This window comes from Ovis aries, chromosome 4 (genome assembly GCF_016772045.2).
Source record: "Ovis aries strain OAR_USU_Benz2616 breed Rambouillet chromosome 4, ARS-UI_Ramb_v3.0, whole genome shotgun sequence".
NCBI lineage: Eukaryota > Metazoa > Chordata > Mammalia > Artiodactyla > Bovidae > Ovis > Ovis aries.
In genome coordinates, this window is record NC_056057.1 from 120,370,766 (window position 1) to 120,392,746 (window position 21,981).

General features: G+C 53.3%; 1 protein-coding gene across 3 annotated transcripts in view; it reads right to left on the reverse strand.

Annotated features, from left to right (window-relative positions):
• PTPRN2 (protein tyrosine phosphatase receptor type N2) overlaps nt 1-21,981 on the reverse strand; it is a 618,076-nt gene that overhangs the window by 72,258 nt on the left and 523,837 nt on the right. The gene's annotated exons all lie outside the window — the stretch shown is intronic.

Below are 21,981 nucleotides of genomic sequence, written 5' to 3' on the forward strand. Positions count from 1 at the left end.
GTCAAGTGCAGAGTCAGGGCTCAGCACCCGTTGGCTCAACTTGAAGAGCTTAGATAGTTAAGACAGCTACCGCAGTTCGTAAGGGTCCTTTGGAAGCAAGTCTTTAATCCTGAAGAGTTGCTCAGTACACTCCCCTGGACATGGGTTCTGGCCGGCTCTGGGCTTACGGGAATTGTGTTCCCAAAAGCCTGGGTCCATCAGGGGAACTTCACTTGGGTTGAGTTCAGGTAACTTCTGAGTGCAAAGGTTTCTAAAATCTTCTTGAATTGTGGTACTTTCTAAGAGCCTAGGTTTGAAGCACTTGCACAGAAGATAATCTCCAGATCAAACCATTCATGGAAAAAAGTCTTGAGCTTTCAGAATATAGGTTTTCTACATCTGCAGTCAACCTGGCTGACACTGACCTCTTGAGCCTTGACCACATGACGTTACCATGAGGACGGCTTTCACAGGACCTAGTTCATGAGATACTGACTCAATCTAAGGTGTTCCTCTTTAATCTTCCTCGTATTTCTGACTTTAACCTTCCAGTTCCCGAGCTCACATGCCCTTTTCTGGCCCACATAATTAGACTGTTTGGATAGGAAAACGACCAACAGTTTCTGGGCCACGAGGACCATGTGCCACGAGACAACTCTTCAGGAAATGCTCTCCAGATGTTGGAAAAACCAGCTGGCTTCCACACTTAATAGAATCAATTCACACAGAATCTCGAACCTTTGGGACAAAAGTTACTGCATTATAACGTGGAGACGTACGTCCACAGTTTGTTAATATCACCCCAGTATTTTTTGCATGGTTTTCTGATCAAATTGTCAACACCTTCCGGTCAAGAAAGTGATTCCTAAGAATATGGAGCATCTGGGATACTTTGGAGTATAAAAGAGTTTTGTTAATAATCATAGGCACATATTAAAAAAATAATCACAGGCACACTTTTGTATCTTTGGGAAGTTAATTTTACCATCACTCTCAGAGCCTTTGTGAATGCCTAAGGGAGTTTTCCAATAGGAAGGCAACTTTAATAAAACAGAGAAGGCAGTGAGCTTGATTTCAAAAAACTTCTTAATGATGTAATAAACAAAAAGGTTTGGTCCCCACACAGAGACTTTTTGGGCAAACCATCTAATTTTACTTACCCTTAATATACTGCTACGCAAAAATGGGAATTCTAGTACATATTTCTAAGGTAGTTCTGGGGCTTGGCCGAGTTAATATATGAATTATACTTTGTGACTATAAACTATATACAGATGGAAAAGATGGTGTTTCTCATTAGAGAGTATCTTAACGTCTCTTCCATATTCCGTGACCACAGTGTTCTGGGAACACTATCATTACCTAATGAAATACAGTATGTTAAGCCTCCACGGACAGCAGCTGCCAACTGCCGCCTGAGCACAGGAGGGGGGATCACAGAGGCATTGCTGCTACGAAGCCACCTTGGCTGTGGTCAGCCCTCCTGACACTATTAAGGAGATGAGACGCAGCATCCCCAAGCACACTCGTCATGGTTTCAGTGCCGCTTCCAATTCACCAGGGAGGGTGGTCCTTCTACCAAACCCACTGCCTCCTCACAGCATGGGTCAGGGTGGACCCTCGAGCTCCTCCCCACTGCGTGCTTCTTATCACTGGCTTCAGATGGAGGTGTCATGAGCCAGTCTTGAGGCGCCACTGGAAATGCCAGTTTAGAGACCTGAAGCTGAGCTGCTGATTTCTGGGCGGAAAGAGCTGGTGATGCCATGTGGGACTGTGACCTGGCACCTCAGATCATGTCAGGATCTGGACTGTTTCACCAGCACTGTTTTACCAGCGTTGATATCAAGGGTCAGTCTCCAGGGTCACAAGGAAAGCATCCCAGTTGCTAAAATCATCTACTTCACCACAACACGACCAGCTCAATTTGTCTTCTCAAACAGCAACAAGCCAGCACTTTCCTCATGAAACAGAATATCCATTGGAAGGACTGATGCTGAAGCTGCAATATTTTGGCCACCTGATGCAAAGAGCCAACTCTTGGAAAAGACGCTGATGCTGGGAAAGTTTGAGAGCAGGAGGAGAAGGGACGACGGAGGATGAGATGGTTGGATGGCATCACCGACTCAATGGACATGAGTTTGAGCAAGCTCTGGGAGAGTGAAGGACAGGGAAGCCTGGTGTGGTTGGGCATGACTTAGCAACTGAACAGCAACAGAACAAGCCAGCATCTGTGGCCCCAAGGGCTTTGGACTGTGACTGCTCCAAGGAGAGCCGAGGGCTCTCAGCTCCCTGGCCCCCAGGCGGTCCTCCGTGTTGCAGGAGTGTTGCTGCCCACCTGTGAACGCTGGGAGGACGGGTCTGGAGACCTGTGTGAGTTGGTCTGAATCCAGCTCACAGAGCTGGGATCCTGGCAGATCCCGGCTGCCAAAGTGCTGGACCAAACCGACATGGAGTGGTCACGAGAGCCTGGGTGAACAGTGCGGCTTTAGTTCTGGTAAAAGCCACAGAAATGATGTCCCTTAGGCATTTCTTACCACCACCAGTGGGGCTTCCCACGTGGTCCGGTGGTGAAGAGTCCATTTGCCGATGCAGAGGTTGCAGGAGACACAGGTTCGACCCCTGGGTCAGGAAGATCCCCTGGAGAAGGGAGTGGCACTTCACTCCAGGATTCTTGCCTGGAGAATCCCATGGACAGAGGAGCCTGGCGGGTGACAGTCCATGGGGTCGCAAAGAGTCAGACACGACTGAGCGACGGAGCCCACATGCTTGTACCACCAGCAACGGGAGGGTAACATCCTGAGAGGGGCAAGAGGACTTACTAAAGATAATGATGAAAATAAGCTTTTAACACAAAATTTGGAAGCTTTTAACACAAAAAACTAGAACTCATAAGGAGGGCGGACTATTGCTAAAACCTAGCAAACTCTAAGGTCCCGCTGACTTCATGTCACAATGATCAGCACACACGGAAACCACTCATGTCAGCGCAAAACCATGTCTGCACACATCTCTGGAGACTCCTGTGGCTCTGCGGGTCTTCAGACACAAAACCAGTAGAGGCTGTCCCAGTGAAAGTCCATTTCACAGTGACACAGCTGGAAACAAGCTTCTGCCAGAGGAGGGTGTCATGAGGGAGGCTGGGGTTTTGGGAGATCCAGGCATTGCTTGGAAAGCTTTGTCTCTATTCTCTCCTGCTCTGCATGCATGCGCGCAGTCACGCCCAACTCTGTGACCCCCTGGACCGGAGCCCGCCAGGCTCCTCTGTCCACAGGATTCTCCAGGCAAGGACACTGGAGTGGGTAGCCATGCCCTTCTCCACGGGGTCTTCCCGACCCAGGGATTGAGCCCACATCCCCTGCACTGGCTGGCGGGCTCTTTACCACTGGGCCACCTGGGAAGCTGGTGTGGGTGCCCACAACAGCAATCAGACCGTTAAAGGTTGGAGCTTTAAGATCAGATGGAATCAGATGCAGGCTTTTAACAGCAAGGAGGGAGCTGCTTCTGCCGCCGTTTGGGGAGATGATGACCTTTCTCCCTTAAAAATAAACATGGTCACCTGTCTTTGTTAACACATTAAAGGAAGACGTGTATGCTGAATGTCTAAATTCCAAAAGTAAGACATTTACGTTATGAGCAAAAAGGATGAAAGGAGAGACGAGGTGGGGTCAGCTGTCCGGGCTCAGCCCACACGCACAGATGCGGGCACAGTAACCTGCTGGATCAGGAGGGTGTTCTGTCTGTCATAGGTTGCCACATCCGGCATAATTTAAATGGTATTTGTTGATATTATGCGTCAGGCAGGCTAAGACATTTGAAATTAGAAATTCAAAGTAGTCTGTTCAAACTCAAGGGAGGGCAGATATGGTTAGGTGAGCAGAGGGTAGTTCTGCTGTTTCTCAGCTTAGGAAAGATTTGCTTGAAATGGGAATCACAAACCACACAGTCAAGCGTATTCAAACTGCCATCTGACTCCAGGGACAATAACCACCCTGGGACCTCCGGACACGGCCGGCACCCTTCTCCCAGCAAGTTCTCACCCCTGCCCCACCCGCCCAGTCTCACCTGCCGAGGGACGAAGGGTCTCACCGGACAGTCACACACGCGCTGTTTATCTCCTTTAACCCGGGAACTTAAGAGTGCAGCGCAGCCACACACGCATCACACTAGAGAAAGGGAACACGCAGGGCCCCAGCCCAGGCGGCTCAGCGCGCGGCCCTGGGCCGGCCGCGGGGGCTCACTTGGGAAAAGCCTGCATGACTTGGAATCCAGCCCCTGGGCTGCGTGTGCAAAGCCTGAGGGAGCCCCACCGGGGAGAGGAATTAGGAGGAATGAAAGCCTGTTCCCTTGGCCTTTCCTCTTTCTGTTACACTCTCAGTATCGCCGCCAGGGAAACCTGTTTTTGAGGAGGGAACATTTGCACAGGAGCTTGCAGGGGGCAGTGCGCCTCCCTTATCCTGGTGAGCTGGGAAGAGGACGAAAGCCTCACACTGACCAGCAAAAGCATCGAGCATGCGCAGCAGAGGTGGCCTCTCCAACACGTGTGAATCAAGGCCATTTCCCCCCAGTCCTCCCCTGAAAGCTCTGTTTCTCAGGCCAAGCTGTTTTGAAGATGGAATGGAATCTTGGCAGGCCCAGCGACCCCGAAAGCTGTTCTCAGGCTGTCTCAGTGAGACTTAGAATCGAGCCCCCCGTTCTGATGTGGTGGCCAGCCTGACTGTGCGATGGTAGGGATGTCAAATTGTTAAAACAGTGCTGAGAAGTTCACATGGTTCCAAATGCAAAACCTTTAAGGGGAAGTCCCCAACTGACGCTCATATAGGCGGAGACAGGACAGAGAGGCAGCAAAGGAGAAACGGAAGACGCTGGGCTGGGCTGGGGGCTGTGAGCCCTGGGTTATCGGTTTGGTCTAAAGTTCTTTCTGTACTTGAAAAAATAAACTACATCGAAGAACCAAGAAAACAAAGAAACAAAAGCTTTGAAGAAAACCACGTGCTTTTTCGAAGTACTGCTGGGATAGCCTCCCCAGGATGAGTTCTTTGCCCCTACGTGGCGCCGAGAAGGCTGTGCTTTTGGGAGAGAAGGAAATGGCGACTGCTCGGAAAGCAGGGCGTTGAGAGCTCACGAACTAGTTCAGTCTCGATTTTGTAGAGCTTGACTGATCGGAAGCTTCACTTAATATATTTTCATTATAATTCTGAGTTTTGGTATTCTAACTCTAGAAGAGTCCTTAATTGCAGGGAGGCTTACTGATAACATAGGATTCCCTCATAGCTCAGCTAGTAAAGAATCTGCCTGCAACACAGGACATCCGGTTCGATTCCTGGGTCAGGAAGATCCCCTGGAGAAGGGATAGGCTACCCACTCCAGTATTCTGGTCTGGAGAATTCCATGGACTGTATAATCCATGGGGTTGCAAAGAGTCAGACATGACTGAGCGGCCTTCACTTTTCACTTTCTTTACTGATAATGGGCTTCCCTTGGGGCTTAGCTGGTAAAGAATCCGCCTGTAGTATGGGAGACCTGGGTTAGATCTCTGGGTTCAGAAGATCCCCTGGAGAAGGGATAGGCTATCCACTCCAGTATTCTGCCCTGGAGAATTCCATGGACTTTATAGCTCATGGTGTCGCAAAGAGTCGGACATGACTGAGCGACCTTCACTTTCACTTACTGATAACAGGAATTTCCTGAATTCTGCAGGGTCAGGCTCAGGAAGCCTCCAGCTTCACAGCTGGGTCGTCCCCACGGAGGGCTGAGCGGGTGGGAGATGCCCTCAGAGACCCTTCCACACTAACCGATGTGCCCATCAAACCTGCTGTGACCTGCGCTCACCTTGCTTTACAGATTTATGGAAAAGGAAAATCACAATTTTATGAAGACTTAAACCGAAACTCTGGTGGAAAATGTTACTAAGGGACACACTCTGTTCCAGAAACGTTCTAATCAGTAAACTTTAAAAAATAAATATTTTGTCCTCACCACCTCTTCTTACTAAACAGGAGAAAGTCTCTTTATACAACTGGGTTTGTTTCATGCTGGGCACTTTAGTGCCATGTAATTTTGGGTGTGTGCGTAGGAGAGAGTGACAAAGGTCTTTTGCAGGAGGCTGAGCGAGAACCACGGGTAATGGTAACAGCAGCAGTAACTTCAGCTGCCTTTCAGGGCTGACATGTTCAAGAAGCTCAAAGAAGTTTAAATGAACAATTGTATGAACCTTATTATCTTATTTAACATCTTAACAATTAAGGTTCTATGAACATAGGCAAAATTCAAAGGTGACTTCTTATAAGCAGTGGAAAATAATTAACAGAATTATACCATATTTCCATAAATGTACAGCTATTCAAATCTAAACTGAAGGCAAAGAGCTTTGCCTGGCATTCTGAGTGAAACATGGATTCTCCCTCTAACTGTGGACGAGGAAGCTGAGAACTGCAGCATTATTTCAGAACCTTGTCCACGTGTTGGTAGGTTCAGCCATTTATCTGCTCGTTCAACCCGCTTTATTAAAAGCATCGTAGGAGCTGGGGTGTTGTATGTTCCGGGGACCCAGCAGGTCAAAGACTCTGTCCTCAGGATGCTGGGGTTTTAGCTGGAGAAAGACCACACACAGTCGGTCAGCACTGTTTAGAAGATAGTTTCAGACAATGGCAGCGGGTGAGGGGACTAAAACAGGCGACTGGGGGGTGAGGAGCCCAGGAAGGCAGGCCCCTCCTGAAAGATGGGGAGGTGAGGCTGCAGGGGACGGCGGGGCGTCACTGGGCGGGAATGGGCCCCGCGGTTCCAGAACCAGAGAGGAGGCCGGGGTGGCGGGGCCTAGGAGGGGGCACCAGGGGCCAGGGCTGGGAGCTTGAAAGCTGCGGGTGGGGAGCGGGAGATGAGGCTTGCTCGAGAGCGGCGAGGGCAGAGGCACAGGATGACAAAGATGCCCCGTTCTGTGCCAGCCCCGGGCAGGACCGAGGACACCAGCCAGGCGTCCCGAGAGGGGCTCGGGGCTGGGCTAGGGGCGACAGTGCAGGCAGGGCTGCCAGGGGCCCCGAACAGAAGCGGCAGAGGCTGCGGGCGATCTCATCCTCCTGCCCGCCCCTCCTCACCCTCCCAAGTCTGCAAACCCTGACGCCTCACTCGACCGGGGAGGAGGCAGAGCTGCAGTCTGACCCGACACGACCGGTGAGGACAGGTCTGGTCTCAGAACCGAAGCTTCGTCTGATCCACTCGAAGTAAAGGCCTGGGTAGAAATCTGAACGCCCAACGATGCTGACGCTTGTAACAGCCTCCATGCTTTGCTACCCAGACAAAATCTTCAGATATTTGATGACACTGACTTTTATCTCAGGGCTTCCCTGGTGGCTCAGACGGTAAAGCGTCTGCCTGCAATGCGGGAGACCTGGGCTCAGTCCCTGGGTTGGGAAGATCCTCTGGAGAAGGAAATGGCAGCCCACTCCAGTATTCTTGCCTGGAAAGTCCCATAGACGGAGGAGCCTGGTGGGCTATAGCCCACGGGGTCGCAAAAAGTTGGACACGACTGAGTGACTGCATACAATGTCTCATTGAAGATCAGTTTGCCCAACAGGAAACAGTCAATACTTAACCCAAACTTAAACCAACTTGATACCCTTGGATGTGCTGAGCTGTGTAAGTTGCTTCAGTCAGGTCCAGCTCTGTGCGATCCTAGGAACCGTGGCCTGCCAGGCTCCTCTGTCCACGGGATATGTGGATATACTTAGACAAACAAGGCAACTCCTGAAATACAGACAAGGGTGTGTAAGCATGCGTGCATCTCCAAACACAAGAACAGTCCTGAGGAAGCACGTGGTAACCGGTCAGTCACCATCCCAGGGAGCAAATGCTCCTGGCGGCACAGAAACACTGATCAGCTCTTCAGGTCACGTGGGCCCAGGAGTTCAGCCCCCATGCTGATTGCGGACTGGTTCTCAGACGACACGGACACGTCCTCTAAGAGATTCGCAGCCTGGAGTAGCCAACAGGCCCAGTGCTCTCGAATACACTTGAGTGAAACCAGGATGATCCCAGGCTTTGAGAAAATTAGAACTTCTAAGAAAGGACCAGAGCACACACCTGCAACAGCTGTCCTTGCTGGCTGGCCATTTCCGGGCCCCACAAGGGAAGGGGTCCAGGGCTCCCAGGGAACCACCCAGAGCCCGGGCCCAGCCCGTGGGGCTCCAGGACCATCCCCAGAACACTCATGGGGGTTGCCACAGGCCCTAGAAGCCACGCCCCAGCCCCAGACCAACCTTTGCACGCTTCGGGAAACCCCAGCATGGCTGCCCTCCCGTTCGCAGGACACCAGGCTCCATCCAGGTGATGCCATAAACCGGCTATCGATTCAGCGGGACGAGCCAGCGCAGAGAAGTGAAAGCTGCGTTTCCAGGCCGATCGCTGTACTCCTCACCGCCCCAGTGCCTGGCGTGGAGCCCAGCACAGCCTAGGTGGTTAGTAACACTTGATGAACGAGGCGGGTGCACCCACCCACCGAGCCCCACCTGGAGAAGGGGCCTCCGATGCAGCCTCAGCACCAAGGCCAGACCTCCTGGTGGACGCGGGGGCCACTCCGAGAGACACTGAGCCGTGCCAGCCTCAACAGTGAAAGCCGTTGGGAAGAATGGGTCTCAGCGCTTCATTTTTCAGTTTTCTCCACCATATTTACTATCTTAAATGAGCACTCAGCAGAGGGAAGGACAGACTTCTATGCTGTGAAACAGATTTTAATTTCTTGCAGAATATTCTCATCTATTTCATTTTTTCTGCCTCGTTTTTTTCTCTGCCTAGCTTACCAACGCTCTCACCTTCATTGGGATATTTGGGACTATTGCATAATCTATTCCTGGGATGCATGAGCAGCTCTGCAGCTTATAAAATATTCATTCACTTTCAAAAGTATTTGCACCCTGCTGTCAAACGTGGACAGATTCGTACAGAGTATCGGAAAATGGCTATTTTAATGGCAAATGCTTTCCTCAAACCTCTCTTTCCACTAAAACATTTTCTTCAAAATTATTTTCATAAGATGAACAATTTCAACATTAGCAGCTAATCCCCTTTCATTTAAAACTCTGCTGATAAAATTCTTTGCTTGTCATTCAAATAGTAAGTAATAATTATAGACTGGAGGCTCCCATCTCTGGATTCATTAATGGTAAATTGCATGGAAGTCTGAAGCATAAGGCGGCTTTGATACATCTCAAAATGCAATTTCCATAGCTTCCCTTGGCTATGTACAATTAATTATACAGTTAATAAGGGAAATATGTTAATGAAAGAAACATTATTCATCCGGACCACCTGCTTTCACCAAATATCTTTTGTAAGCTTCTCTTCTTTTTGTACTTTTGGTCTACAGACAGTAAAAAAAAAAAAAAAAAAAAAAAAGACCTCACAATTGACAATGTGGTGATTTTGAACATCGGTCTCTCAGGCTGCAGCTACTTCCATTAACACAAGTCCAAAGAAACATTAATTCAAGTTCATTATATTTCTACTAATTTCTGCCTTTTAAAAGCTTAAGATGTCTACCCATGGCATTTTAAATGCCTGAAACAGCTGTTTATCAAACAAAAAATTACCATTAAGCTGTCTTATTTCCACCAACGACACACTCATCTTCATAGATAAATGGGAAACTAGGAGAAACTGCAAGCAAGACGCAGACGCCCGTCATTCTGAGCAGACTACACTCTCCGGAGCCATTTCTCACCCACTGCAAACCCCTGTGTTTACCAATGATTAAGTCCTCTCATTCCTTGGATAATCAGAGTTGGTCCATAGATGGTTTAGTGCAGAAGCCAATGTTAGCCTTTACAAAGACAGTTAATGTCTGAGGCTTTGATGTGGAAGAGAAAGCAGAATGGTTTAACGAGAAAAGTGAACTGTCTAGCTGTAGCTACCTCTCTGTCCACTTTTTATAAATTACTTGGACAATAGGAAAGAATGCATTTGCAAATATTAGTGTTAAACAATTTTTTTTATTAATATAGATTAACAATGGAGAAGGCAATGGCAACCCACTCCAGTACCCTTGCCTGGAAAATCCCAAAGAATCTTTATTAAATGAGATAATAAGCATTTGATTCCAGCCTCAGTCATGTCTTTTTGATATATGAAAAATACGTTCAACCATGAGTTATTCAGAAATTTCATTAATGTTCAAAATGTAGTTGGAAACCAACCTTGGATTCCAGAGCTGACAGGCAATAAGAAGAGAAAAAGGATCACGACAATGCAGTTTTAAGATAACCAACTCTCAAAGATCTTCTAATGAAGAAACGAATTCTGGGAGACAGCACTCTCCCAAGGACACCCCTGCCACCTCTAGCATGGGGTGGGGGGCCTGACGGGTGACGTCAGACAAGAAGGTGAGCGATGAGGAAATCACTACATTTTCACTGTCATTCGGCGACTCAGGCAGTGCTGCCTCAAGATCATTGTGAAAAGCAGTCGCGAACAACGTTTCTATGTGTGTACCAGCAGGTCCATATGTTTAAAGGGCCATCCGCCCACACCTCCCCAACCAGATGGTCACCTACAAAATTCAAGTGGCCAATCTCAAATCACAATGGTAAGAGCAGATTCTGAGACCCAACACCTTCACCATCACCTAGCTGACACGAAAAAGCTGAGAGGAGGCAATTTTCACTCGAAAGATGACGGCAGCCGCTTAACAGGGAAACCTCTCAGGAAGAGGGAGGAGGGGGGATGGTTGCCTAGCAACACAGAGACAGCATCGCGCGCCTCGCCAAGCAGTAGGGCTTTTCTTAGCAGCGGTCTTTTCTGCTCTGTACCAGTGATGCACTCATTACAATTTTCTGACGGAGTTTTTAGGGAGAAGAAAGAACTCCAGCGGGTGCAGTAAAGGTTAGCTAGGAGAGCAGCATACACAAGAATTTCCTCTCCCATACCCAGATGGGAAAGGCTGGACTCTACAGGATAGTATGAGGGGATATTTGCACACGATCTAAAAGTGCTATTTGGAAGTACAATGTCTGGATTTTAATTTTCTGAAACCAACAGGCCACACGCTCGTTGGCAATAATCTGAGAGCAAGGGAATAGAAGTGACACCAAGGCAGGAGAAGCTAATGTAAGACACAAGCGCTTACCCTCATCTTCTCACCAACCGAACTTGCTGAAAGGGAATGAAGCCTAGACCTGTGTCTCCTGTCCTCCCCAAGACCTTCCAACCGGCAGCGAAACTGCCAAAACACAGCAAAGAAAACGGGAAAAATGCAGCTCTGGTCGTCAGCCACAATAACCAGGATTTGGTTGACAAGTGTTCTTTGTTCAGTTGCTTTCAAATGGGGAGTTCAAGATGGAAGAGAGGAGAGAGTTGATCTATGAAAAATTATTTTCACTTTTTAGGGTGAAAAGTTGGAGATAAGACTACCAAATGCATTTTCCACCTCTCCCAGTTCAGCTGCCAATCACACTGTGCGCTGCCCGAATGACACGCCCACGCACTCTCAAGCTCTGACGGGTGCAGCAGAGGGTTGTCAGATGTCAGTCTTCCTGCCCCTCCAGCACAACCCAACCGGGAACCATCAGGGCCCCTCCCAAAGCTGCCTCGACTGTTACGGCAGCACACACATCACTGGCATTTCCCCGTGGCCACCAGACGTGAGTGTCCAGGGTCCACTCACCCGCCCAGCTGCTGCTGACCAAGGTGCCTGTCCACACACGTCCACAGACGGCCTGTGCTGCACACAGCTGTGCAGGCACTTACTGAAGCAAGGTGACCCCTTTCAGTTCAGTCCCTCAGGCGTGTCCGACTCTTTGTGCCCCATGGACGGCAGCACCCCAGGCCTCCTTGTCCATCACCAACTCCCGGAGCTTGCTCAAACTCACGTCCATCGAGTTGGTGATGCTGTCCAACCACCTCATCCTCTGTTGTCCCCTTCTCTTCCTGCCTTCCATCTTTCCCAACATCAGGGTCTTTTCCAAGGAGTCAGTTCTTCGCATCAGGTGGCCAAAGTATTGGAGCTTCAGCTTCAGCATCAGGCCTTCCAATGAATATTCAGGACTGATTTCATTTAGGATGGACTGGTTTGATCTCCTTGCAGTCCAAGGGACTCTCAAGAGTCTTCTCCAACACCACAGTTCAAAAGCATCAATTCTTTGGTGCTCAGCTTTCTTTGTAGTCCAACTCTCACATCCATACATGACTACTGGAAAAATCATAGCTTTGACTAGACGGACCCTTGTCGGCAAAGAAATATCTCTGCTTTTTAAAATGCTGTCTAGGTTGGTCATAGCTTTTCTTCCAAGGAGCAAGCATCTTTTAACTTCATGGCTGCAGTCACCATCTGCAGTGATTTTGGAGCCCCCAAAATAAAGTTTCTCACTGTTTCCCCGTCTATTTGCCATGAAGTGATGGGACCAGATGCCATGATCTTAGTTTTCTGAATGTTGATTTTTAAGCCAGCTTCTTCACTCTCCTCTTTCATCAAGAGACTCTTCAGTTCCTCTTCACTTTCTGCCATAAGGGTGGTGTCATCTCTGTATCTGAGGTTATTGATATTCCTCCCGGCAATCTTGATTCCAGCTTGTGCGTCATCCAGCCTGGCATTTTATACTGCGTATAAGTTAAATAAGCAGGGTGACAATATACAGCCTTGATGTACTCTTTTCCCAATTTGGAACCAGTCTGTTGTTCCATGTCTGGTTCTAACTGTTGCTTCTTGACCTGCGTACATATTTCTCAGGAAGCAGGTCAGGTGGTCTGGTATTCCCATCTCTTGAAGAATTTTCCACAATTTATTGCAATCTATACAGTCAAAGGCTTTGGCATAATCAATAAAGCAGAAGGAGATGTTTTTCTGGGATTCTGTTGCTTTTTTTTATGATCCAGTGGATGCTGGCAATTTGATCTCTGGTTCCTCTGCCTTTTCTAAATCCAGCTTGAATATCTGGAAGTTCACAGTTCGTGTACTGTTGAAGCCTGGCTTGGAGAATTTTGAGCATTACTTTGCTACTGTGTGAGATGAGTGCAACTGTGTGGCAGTCTGAACATTCTTTGGCATTGCCCTTCTTTGGGACTGGTGACCCCTTTGCCCATGTACAAAAGGGAAGTGTGGGAACTGGCCTGGATGAGGCGGCTGGTCACTCTCAGAATACGGGAGCAACTTGAGGTGTCTCATTCACGAAGTAGAACGTCAAGCTGGGCCTTAGATGTGACTCTGAAGGTGGTGTGAAGGCAACTGGCAGCGGCCAGCCACACTGTGTTTAACCCGCGATGAGTCTCATGTTCCTGAAGACGAGAACAAGTAACCTGAAAGGCCTCCTCTGTGAGAACCCGGAGATGCTGGGTGGACGGCACAGTCAGCCTTTCACAAGTTAAAGGGAAGTCCCGGGTGCTGGGCTTCCACTGTCCACACGAGACCTTGGGCAACCGGACACGTAGGAGGCAGGGCGCTGGGTGTGAGATACCTCCTCCCCAAACCAGGACGCTCAGAGGCCACACTGCCAGTGAAAGCGTTTGCTCAGGCCACAGGGAGCGTACCTATCTCCTACAGACTCAAAATGGGAAACATGTGGACCTGGGGCCTCATCTAGGGTTGAGGGTCAAATCCACAATACATACTTCACCTGGGACTCTCTGGATGGGGAGCTGATGTAAAGATGGTTCTGGTTTCATGAAAGCCAGGAGTGGCTGGAATATCAATCTTAAAACTTCTCCTTTGAGGTCAACACTGTCAGCATGGGCTACAGAAAATTCTGAGAGACAAAGCCCCACTAATGAGCAGCTTATAATCTGAAATTCCAGAATCCAACAGATGGCAAACATACCCAAGTGTGAGTTTCAGCTCATAGGAACCTAGATAATAGAAATATTAATATTACATGGAAACAGTCAAACGCTACATTTAGAACTGTCAAAGGAGGTTCAACAACACAGGACAAGTGCAAGGCAGCAGGCAGACTTGGAACAGGTAACAGGACGACTGCGAATGAAAAGACAGTCCTGGAGACTGCAGACACAGGGGCGAGTCACGTGGTCGACTGGACACTGCTGAGGGGGCGAGGCACGCTGGGGTGCAAGGCAGGGGGACAGAGAGGGAACGCACACGGGGGAGAACAGCAGCCCGCAGTCAGGGGCAAGCTGTAAACGGCGCTTCATCTCCCAGAGCTGGTGGGAGACAGGAATTCTGAATTCAGGAATCGTAGCAAGTCTGGAGCAAAAGAAAAACTTATCATAAAGTAGGTCCACACGAAGACAGGGCACAAGGAAGTTCCTCAGCAACGGAGCTGGAGAGTCAGGAAGAAAGTAAGGTACGTCCTGAAGGTACAGCCTCCGCACCAACAACAAACAGCCTGTCAACAGCATCAAAGGCAAGAAAATAGTGCTTTCACAGCAATGGGAGAAAGGTGACTAGAATCGGACCCTTGTCTAATCTATCCCGCAAGTGTGAGGATTAATTAAAGACATTTTCAGACAAAAATGGGAAGACTTTCCTGCTAAAGGACTGCAAGAAGAATGTGTTTTAGGACAAGAGGAAATTTTACCCAAAACAAAGAATTGAGAAAAGTGATGTTGACGTGGAAAAAATGCGTCAGCCTGAATAAGGGCTGAGTGTGAAAATCAGCAAGTAAGAAAGGGTTAGTTTAAGGGCATAAACATACGGTGAAGCTAAAATAAGGGCGAAACCTGTCTCAGAGGGAGGTACCAGGGTCAGAGTCAGCGACCCGGAGGTCATCTGGGAGGAGGCGGAGATGTGCTTGGTAAAATCACCCAGACAATAATTAAATTGCAACTGCTGAGCCTGTGGGGGGCGGGAGAGGGACTCAGGCGAAGCCAGGCCTCGCAGAGGAGGCGAGGGGACGCCGCGGCACGCGGGGCGCGGTACACGGAGGCCTGGGCGGCCCTGCACAGGCTGAGCGCTCGCGCACCCTCACGGGGCTTCGTGAGCCGCCCTGTTCCGCGGGTGGGGAGACCAAGCCGACGGTCTTGAGCGGCCCAGGGGTCGCCCTGGGAGGCAGCCTTTGGGTTTGGGACCATCTTTCGTCAGCGCCTCTCCCCTCTGACTCCGGAAGAGAAGCCGTCAGAGGACAGAGGTCGTGACCCCTGGGGTCCCGCTTATGGGTCACTCCCTCACCTCTGGCAGACGCGCTCAACTGAGCAAAGGGGGAGCTGGACCCTCCCTGCTCAGGGAGTCGCAGGGGCCACGTGCGGACGGAGAGCAGCCCCTCATGCTGGGCAGGGTCACAGCCGTCCAAGGCTGTGTGAATGCTCCGCTTCTCCTGAACACTCTCACCCTGGGAGCAGGATCAGGATTCCCGGAGGGGCTGCGACCTTTCCTGCCATCTCCTGCCCACCCGGACCAGCGGCCCCTCCCTGCCCAGGCCTCCCAGGACAGCAGGTCTCCCAGCAAAGGACCGTGCCCGGCACTGGGCTGCATCCACCCTTCTCCAGCCGCACCCTCCTGCTCACTGCAAACAGACTGAAACCTTCTCGGGACAGCACACTGACGACTGCTTCACTCGGACTCAGGAGCGCACGCTGAGCCCTGCAGCCGCGCCACGTGGCAGGGACGGAGGATGAGCAAAAGTGGTTCACGGACGAACTACCAGCGAGGTGCGATTTCAGAAGCTACATGTTATACAAGACAGCTACGACAAGCCTAGACAGCATATTAAGAGGCAGAGACACCACTCTCCCCACAAAAGTCTGCACAGTCAGAGCTGTGGTTTTCCCAGCAGTCACATATGGATGTGAGAGTTGGGCTATAAAGAAAGCTGAACGCAGAAGAATCGATGCTTTTGAACTGTGGTGTTGAAGGACTCTTGAGAGTCCCTTGGACTGCAAGGAGATCCAATCAGTCCATCCTAAAGGAGATCAGTCCTGAGTATTCATTGGAAGGACTGATGCTGAAGCTGAAACTCCAGTACTTTGGCCACCTGATGCGAAGAGCCGACTCATCGGAAAAGACCCTGATGCTGAGAAAGATTGAAGGCAGGAGGAGAAGAGGGCAACAGAGGATGAGATGGTTGGATGGCGTCACCAACTCGATGGACATGAGTCTGAGCAAGCTCCAGGAGATAGTGAAGGACAGGAAGCCTGGTGTGCTGTAGTCCATGGGGTCACAAAGAGTCAGACACGACTTGGAGGCTCAACAAGAACAACAACATGTTATATACTACTGATTTTACACGCAGCTCCACCCTGGGCCTGGGCTCATGCTGCGGTCACTCCGCTTCCCGAGTGTTTCTAAATCTGCCAGGCCCCAGAAGAGCCCTTTGGGCTGGAAGACCGTGGCCTCTTTTCTGGGCGACACGCAGGTTTCGCTGAGGGAGGCGGTCAGGCACACGGGGTGCGTTTCGTGTCTGTGCGTGTGAATGGACACTTCTCAAGTGCTACCTGGACGCCAGTTTCCATTTTTTCCCCTCGGAAACGTTAACTCACAAGCTTACAGATTGTGTTTGAGCGTTCAATCTAATTCAGCCAACCCTGACTGAGTGCTGAATCCCACGCTATCTTACATAGCTCACTCTCAACAAGAAGGCATGACAAGCAAGGACGTTGTTCCGGCATCATCCTAGCACTTTAAATGATAAATCAGTGGCTTAATAATCACAAGACAAGTTACACCCCCCACCAAAAATGTAACGATGGTTCTGCGCCCCCAGTGCTGGGCAGGGGAGATGGCAGTCCCTCAGGACCAAGCAGTGAGGAGCCACTTATGCCTCCGGGGCCTCCCTGGCGGCCCAGTGGTTAAGACGCCGTGCTTCCGGCGCAGCGGTGCAGCGTCACTTTCTGCTTGGGGAACTAAGGTTCCACATGCTTTGAGGCGCGGCCAGAAAAAAAGGCATCGACCTCGAAGTGCCAGAGCAGCCCCGTGTGGAGGGCCAGCCGAGCGGGCGGCACGGTCAGCCGAGGCCCCGGGTTGGCTCTGCAGAAGCCCGGGGCCCAGGCCCGTGTGTCTGAGTGTTGCCCCGCCTCCCCGCACCTTCTACTCCCCGCTGAGCAGTGGCCCCCGCCCCAGCTCCTGGTGAGAAGCTGACGGCCGACGTGGTTCCTGCCACGCGCTGTTGCGTCCTGTGCCAACACCCTCCTTCCCTGAGGACCCTCCTGGAGACGTGCCTTCTCCTGGGGTGGTGGGGGGGTGGTGGTCACTGTGCCCAGAGGGGAGGGGTGGGGTCTCCACACCCAGAGGGGTATGGGTGGAGGTCACTGGGCCTAAAGGGGGGGTGGGGTCACCATGCCCAGAGGGGGACGGGTGGGGGTCACTGTACCTGGGGAGGATTGGGGGGGTCACTGCACCCAGAGTGGAGAGAGGTGGGGGGGTCACTGTACCCCGAGGGGGAGGGGTGGGGTCACTGCACCCTGGGGTCACTGCACCAGGGGGGTGGGGTCGCTGCACCCAGAGGGGGAAGAGACAGCCTCTGTCCACCAGCCGCCCCTCCAGCCCACTCGCCGCAGGTGGGGGCTGCAGAGATGACGCCCCCAGAGCCTGAGGAGCCGGCCGCCTCCCGGCAGTGTAAGCCTGTCACCTCCAGCACAGTGCGTGGTGGAGGGCTGCGGCAGAAAGGAGTCTGGCCTCTCCCTACCTTCACATGAGCAGCAAACGTGCACGGTTCAGGCCTCAGGCCCCATCACGTGCTGCGGTCCTCCCCCGCGTCCTCACACGGCCGACCCTCTGCGTGCGTGTCCTCATCTCGTCTTATAAGGACCCCATCAGGGTGGACCACGGCCCACCCACCACTTGATCACCTCTTTCGAGGCTCCACCTCCAGGCAAACTCACACCCGAGGGAAGCGGAGTGACCGCAGCCACATGGCAGAGAGAGGCCCCGGTAAACCTTCCCACACCCCGACCTCGGGCTTCCAGCCGCCAGGACTAGAGACAGTCAGATTCTGTCATCTGAGCTACCCTATCTAGGGTGCCGACCGCCGGGCTAAGACAGGCCACGTGAGGGCCAATGACCCACAGCAGCTGCACGCTCACGCCTCCAGGGGTAGGAACACAGGCGCCGAATTTAAAGACCAGGAAGCTGGGGCTGCCCACCCCCTCCTCCGACAGACCAGGCCTTGGGGAAGAGACGTGGCTTCCGGCTTGGGCCTCTGACTTTTGCCATTGGGGGCACAGAAGTATTAACCTGAGCTGAGGAGCCTGAGGGGGAGGAGACCATGCCAGCACTCTCAGGCCCAGCGGTCAGGGTGCAAAGCAGGCGGCTCCGGGGAGCCCCGCTGCGGCTGGCAGTGAGGGCCGAGTGGCCGCCCTCTGCGTGGACACAGCACGTCCTCCGCCTGTGTAGCCCGTCACCAAACACCCCAGCTCCGTCCGTTAAGTGTCCTCCCTTTGAGAGGTGGCCTCGGTCCCGGTTTGCAGTGTGGTGACCTCCCAGCTTCCAGGGGCTCACTTTACCACCCTCAGTTTTATCGTCTTCATCTGTGAAATGGGCTGAACCAGGTCCTACGTCATGGTTTCTCGGGATAGTGCTGCTTCTCACGCTCGGGGTGCTCGCTCCTGTATTTTCCAGGAGTGAAGGGGTTGCAAAGATCCAGCCCAGGCCCAGACCTTCAACTTGAAGACGCGGCCACTCCGTCTACACAGCCCTGCACATGAGGTCCTCCAACTCCAGGCCCTAGGGATCCCCACCTGCTCTCAGCACCACCCCAAAGCCGCATGCTGACAAGTCAGCCTCTGAAGATGAGCGTGGTCTAGAAACAGGCCTTTTGAAAGGGTAAATTCAAAGGTGACCCTTTAGCTTTCCAAAGGGTGGATGGGGGTCTGAAGAAGCCATGCCCGTCACGAGTGTAAACGACGATGCTGACCGCAGCTCCATGCAGTCCCTGGCCCGATGCCTCTGTCTCCAGAGCACTGTCTTGAGCTGCATCAGACCTGGTCACGTTGCCTTGGAAACGCGTCTTCAGAAGCCAGCTCGGTTCACCGCCGAGGGCGTTTCCTCCCTAGCTCCCCTCATGGTGACTCTGGGGCCCCCACCTCGCCCCAGGCCTGCGTGCTGCATGGTCAGGCCCAGCCTCCAAGCCCCCTTCCTGGGCTCGCAACCCCCCCAGGCACCACCACTTGTACCCAGGGCTGCAGTGTCCTGCATACCGGATGTCTCCCTGCGGAGTAGGCCCTTGTCTCCTCCGCTTCATTGGAGGAAAATTATTCAGATTTTGGCCCTAATCCTTCCCAGTTTACTCGTCACAGCTGCAGGTCCACAGGCCCAGCATCTCCCTGGGTTAAACCTCCTGGTTTAACCTCCCTGGTTTAACCCTCACGGGGAACTCGCAAGGATGCTACCACTGAGCCTGTGTTGAGGATGAGAAAGCAAAGGTCAGAGGGTTCATCAGGGACTCGGGGCCAGGATATGGCCATGCTTCCTAGCTTCTGCCAGTTGTGGGGGCCTGGTGCCCTTGGTGCCAGCAAGACGTCCATCGATCTCCAGGTCTAGCCCCAGGCTTGGCAGCCCCGAGGCTGTGCTGGACCCCGTCGGGGGAGGTGGTTCTGGGGGCAGCGGGCTCCTGATGGCCAGCCTGAGACCTCACCGCCTCTGGGCCTGCACCAACACCTGCCTCCCTGGCCCACTTCTCTGGGTCTTGTCCTTCCCCCCGGGACCCCCAGTGCAGCGGGAAGGCCATCCCTGCCGTTGAGCTGGCTTGGCCTCCTCCGTCTTGGAGACCGCCCTGGTTGGGTGGGCTGCGGTCAGTGGCTCCATCATCGGCACTGCAGCCTGTGACTGCGTGCGCTTCTCCCGCGAAGGCCTCGCGGGGCCGCCTGCCTCCTCTGGGGGTGGGCTGACGGCTCCTCTCAGCCCCAGGAGGACTGGTGTGTCGAGAGCCCTGTATGGCACTCCCAGCGTGGGGCCTTGGAGCAGACCCCGACCACACGCCGCGTGGATGGGGTGGCTGGGGTGTGGGGCGAGGGCGCTCAGGGCCGAGGGCTCCCACCAGGTCGGCCCCCGCCGCCCTCCGGCTACAGCGGCCTGGCTCAGCAGCGGTCTGCTCCAGTCCTTCAGAGGCTCCGGGCTCTGCCGAGGGGCACGTTCTGTCCTCTACCCTGGGGCGAGCGCACCTCCCAGCGGGTTCCTGGTTGGCTCCTGGGGTCTGCCTCGACTTTGGCACAGCCGCCCTCGTGGCCCCCGCAGCATCAGGGAGTGGCCCCGGGGGCTGGCTGGCTGTGCTGGGAGCGGTCCTGACGCCCGTGTCCCGGCGGCCTTCACGGGTCAGCAGGTCGGGGGGTCAGGTCCTGAGGTTCAGGTGCTCCGCAGCCCATGCGGACATGAGGCCAGCGTCCACGCACCACTGACAAGACCGCCCGGCCCGGGGAGGTGGCCCCGTGAGAAAGGGCCGCGGTTCCTGAGCCTAAGAGACGAGCCGTGCCACCTGCCATCGTGGGTGAGATGGCGTAAAAAGGCCACAGGGACTCGCTTCTGCCCGTCTCCACATCTCGGTGCCCTGTGCGGGGGACGATGACCATGAGGGCTGAGAGGCCCCTTTGTGCCCGGGTCAGGGGGCAGAGGCCCAGGTCAGGGGGCAGCGGCCCGGGTCAGGGGGCAGCAGCCCGGGCCCTGTGCAGTGGTGTCCTCGTGGCCCCACTGGCCTCTCTCCACGGGGTTCGCTCCCCACTCCGAGGCAGGAAGAGCAGCTGGTGACCCCCATTCAGACGAAGTCGGTTAATGAGAGGGAGCCTTGAGTCCACGGGCCGGCCCAGGGCACGCAGGCGTCTGTGTTGGATGGTGGTGGACGGGGGTTGCTGCCGTCGTCGGGGCTCGCCCCACGTTAGTGGGGCTGCGGGCGGCCGGGGGATGGTGGGTCAGCTCTGTGGGGTAGGGGCTCACCCAGAGACTACCACCAGGCTCCCTCTCACACCTGCCGTCACACAGGGAACCGGGAGACACAATTTTCTATGGAAAACGATACTCCTGTTTGGAGGTGAGATATATCAAGTTGCAACTTGAAGGTCTGGAAATACGGAGACATCACAGCAGGACAAAGACTCTCAACACGCGCCCCCAGAGGGAACTTGCCAGACAAACACCCCTCGCTGACATGCTGGCCCAGGACTGACTCCCATGAGAAAACTGAACTTTCGGATGAATTTCCTCTTCTAAAAGGGGCATGTTCTCTAAAAAACCAGCTCTAAAGTAATATAACAGCAGTTATTTATCCACAGATGGTGGCTTGGTCTGTTAAGAATCTGACCACCCGGCCTATAATGCAGGTGACCTGGGTTTGACCCCTGGGTGGGGAAAATCCCCTGGAGAAGTGAATGGCAACCCACTCCAGTGTCCTTGCCTGGGGGATCCCCTGGACAGGGAAGCCTGGGGGCTGTAGTCCGCGGGCTTGCAGTCAGAGACGACTGAGCACCTGAGCCACAACCCGCAGGAGAGGCTCTTCCTGGGATGCTGGCTGTGGGCGCAGCAGGGCAGCACGTCTGAGGCCCGAGGGTGAGCTGCCTCCCCAGGAAACTGCAGACCCGGGACTCAGGACGCCACCACGTCCACACGGAGCGCTGGGAGCATCGTGCGGCCTGAGCCCGGGGCCCTCCGCCTGCAGAGGTGGGAGCAGAGCTGAGCTCCCGGACTTCGGCTTCCTCCTGTCCTGTGGTCTCAGCTGCGTCCATCAGTCCGTGAGGCACCTATATCTCCTGCCCTGGGACTCACACATCCAGGAGTGAGGCCTCTGCCCACCGAGGTGACTGTGGGCAACCCCAGGCCTCACCTCCAGCTGCCCACCGAAGCTCTTTAGTGAACACGTGGTCTCCCAGCTGCGCTGGGGCGAATGTCTGTGTCCTCCATGTTCCCTGGAATTCTGGCCCCCAAGGTGACGAGGTCAGAGGTGGGGCCTTCGTGCCAGGATCAGGGCCCTCATGAGACCCCAGAGCTCCCTGCCCCCTCCCCACAGAGGACACGCCGAGAGGCTGCCATCTGAGAGCCAGGATGCACGCTCCCACTGAACCCCATGTCTGCCGGCCTTGTCTCAGCCCCCACCTCCAGACTGAGGGACTCGATTGTCTGCTAAGCCGCCCGTCTATGCTGGTCTCCGT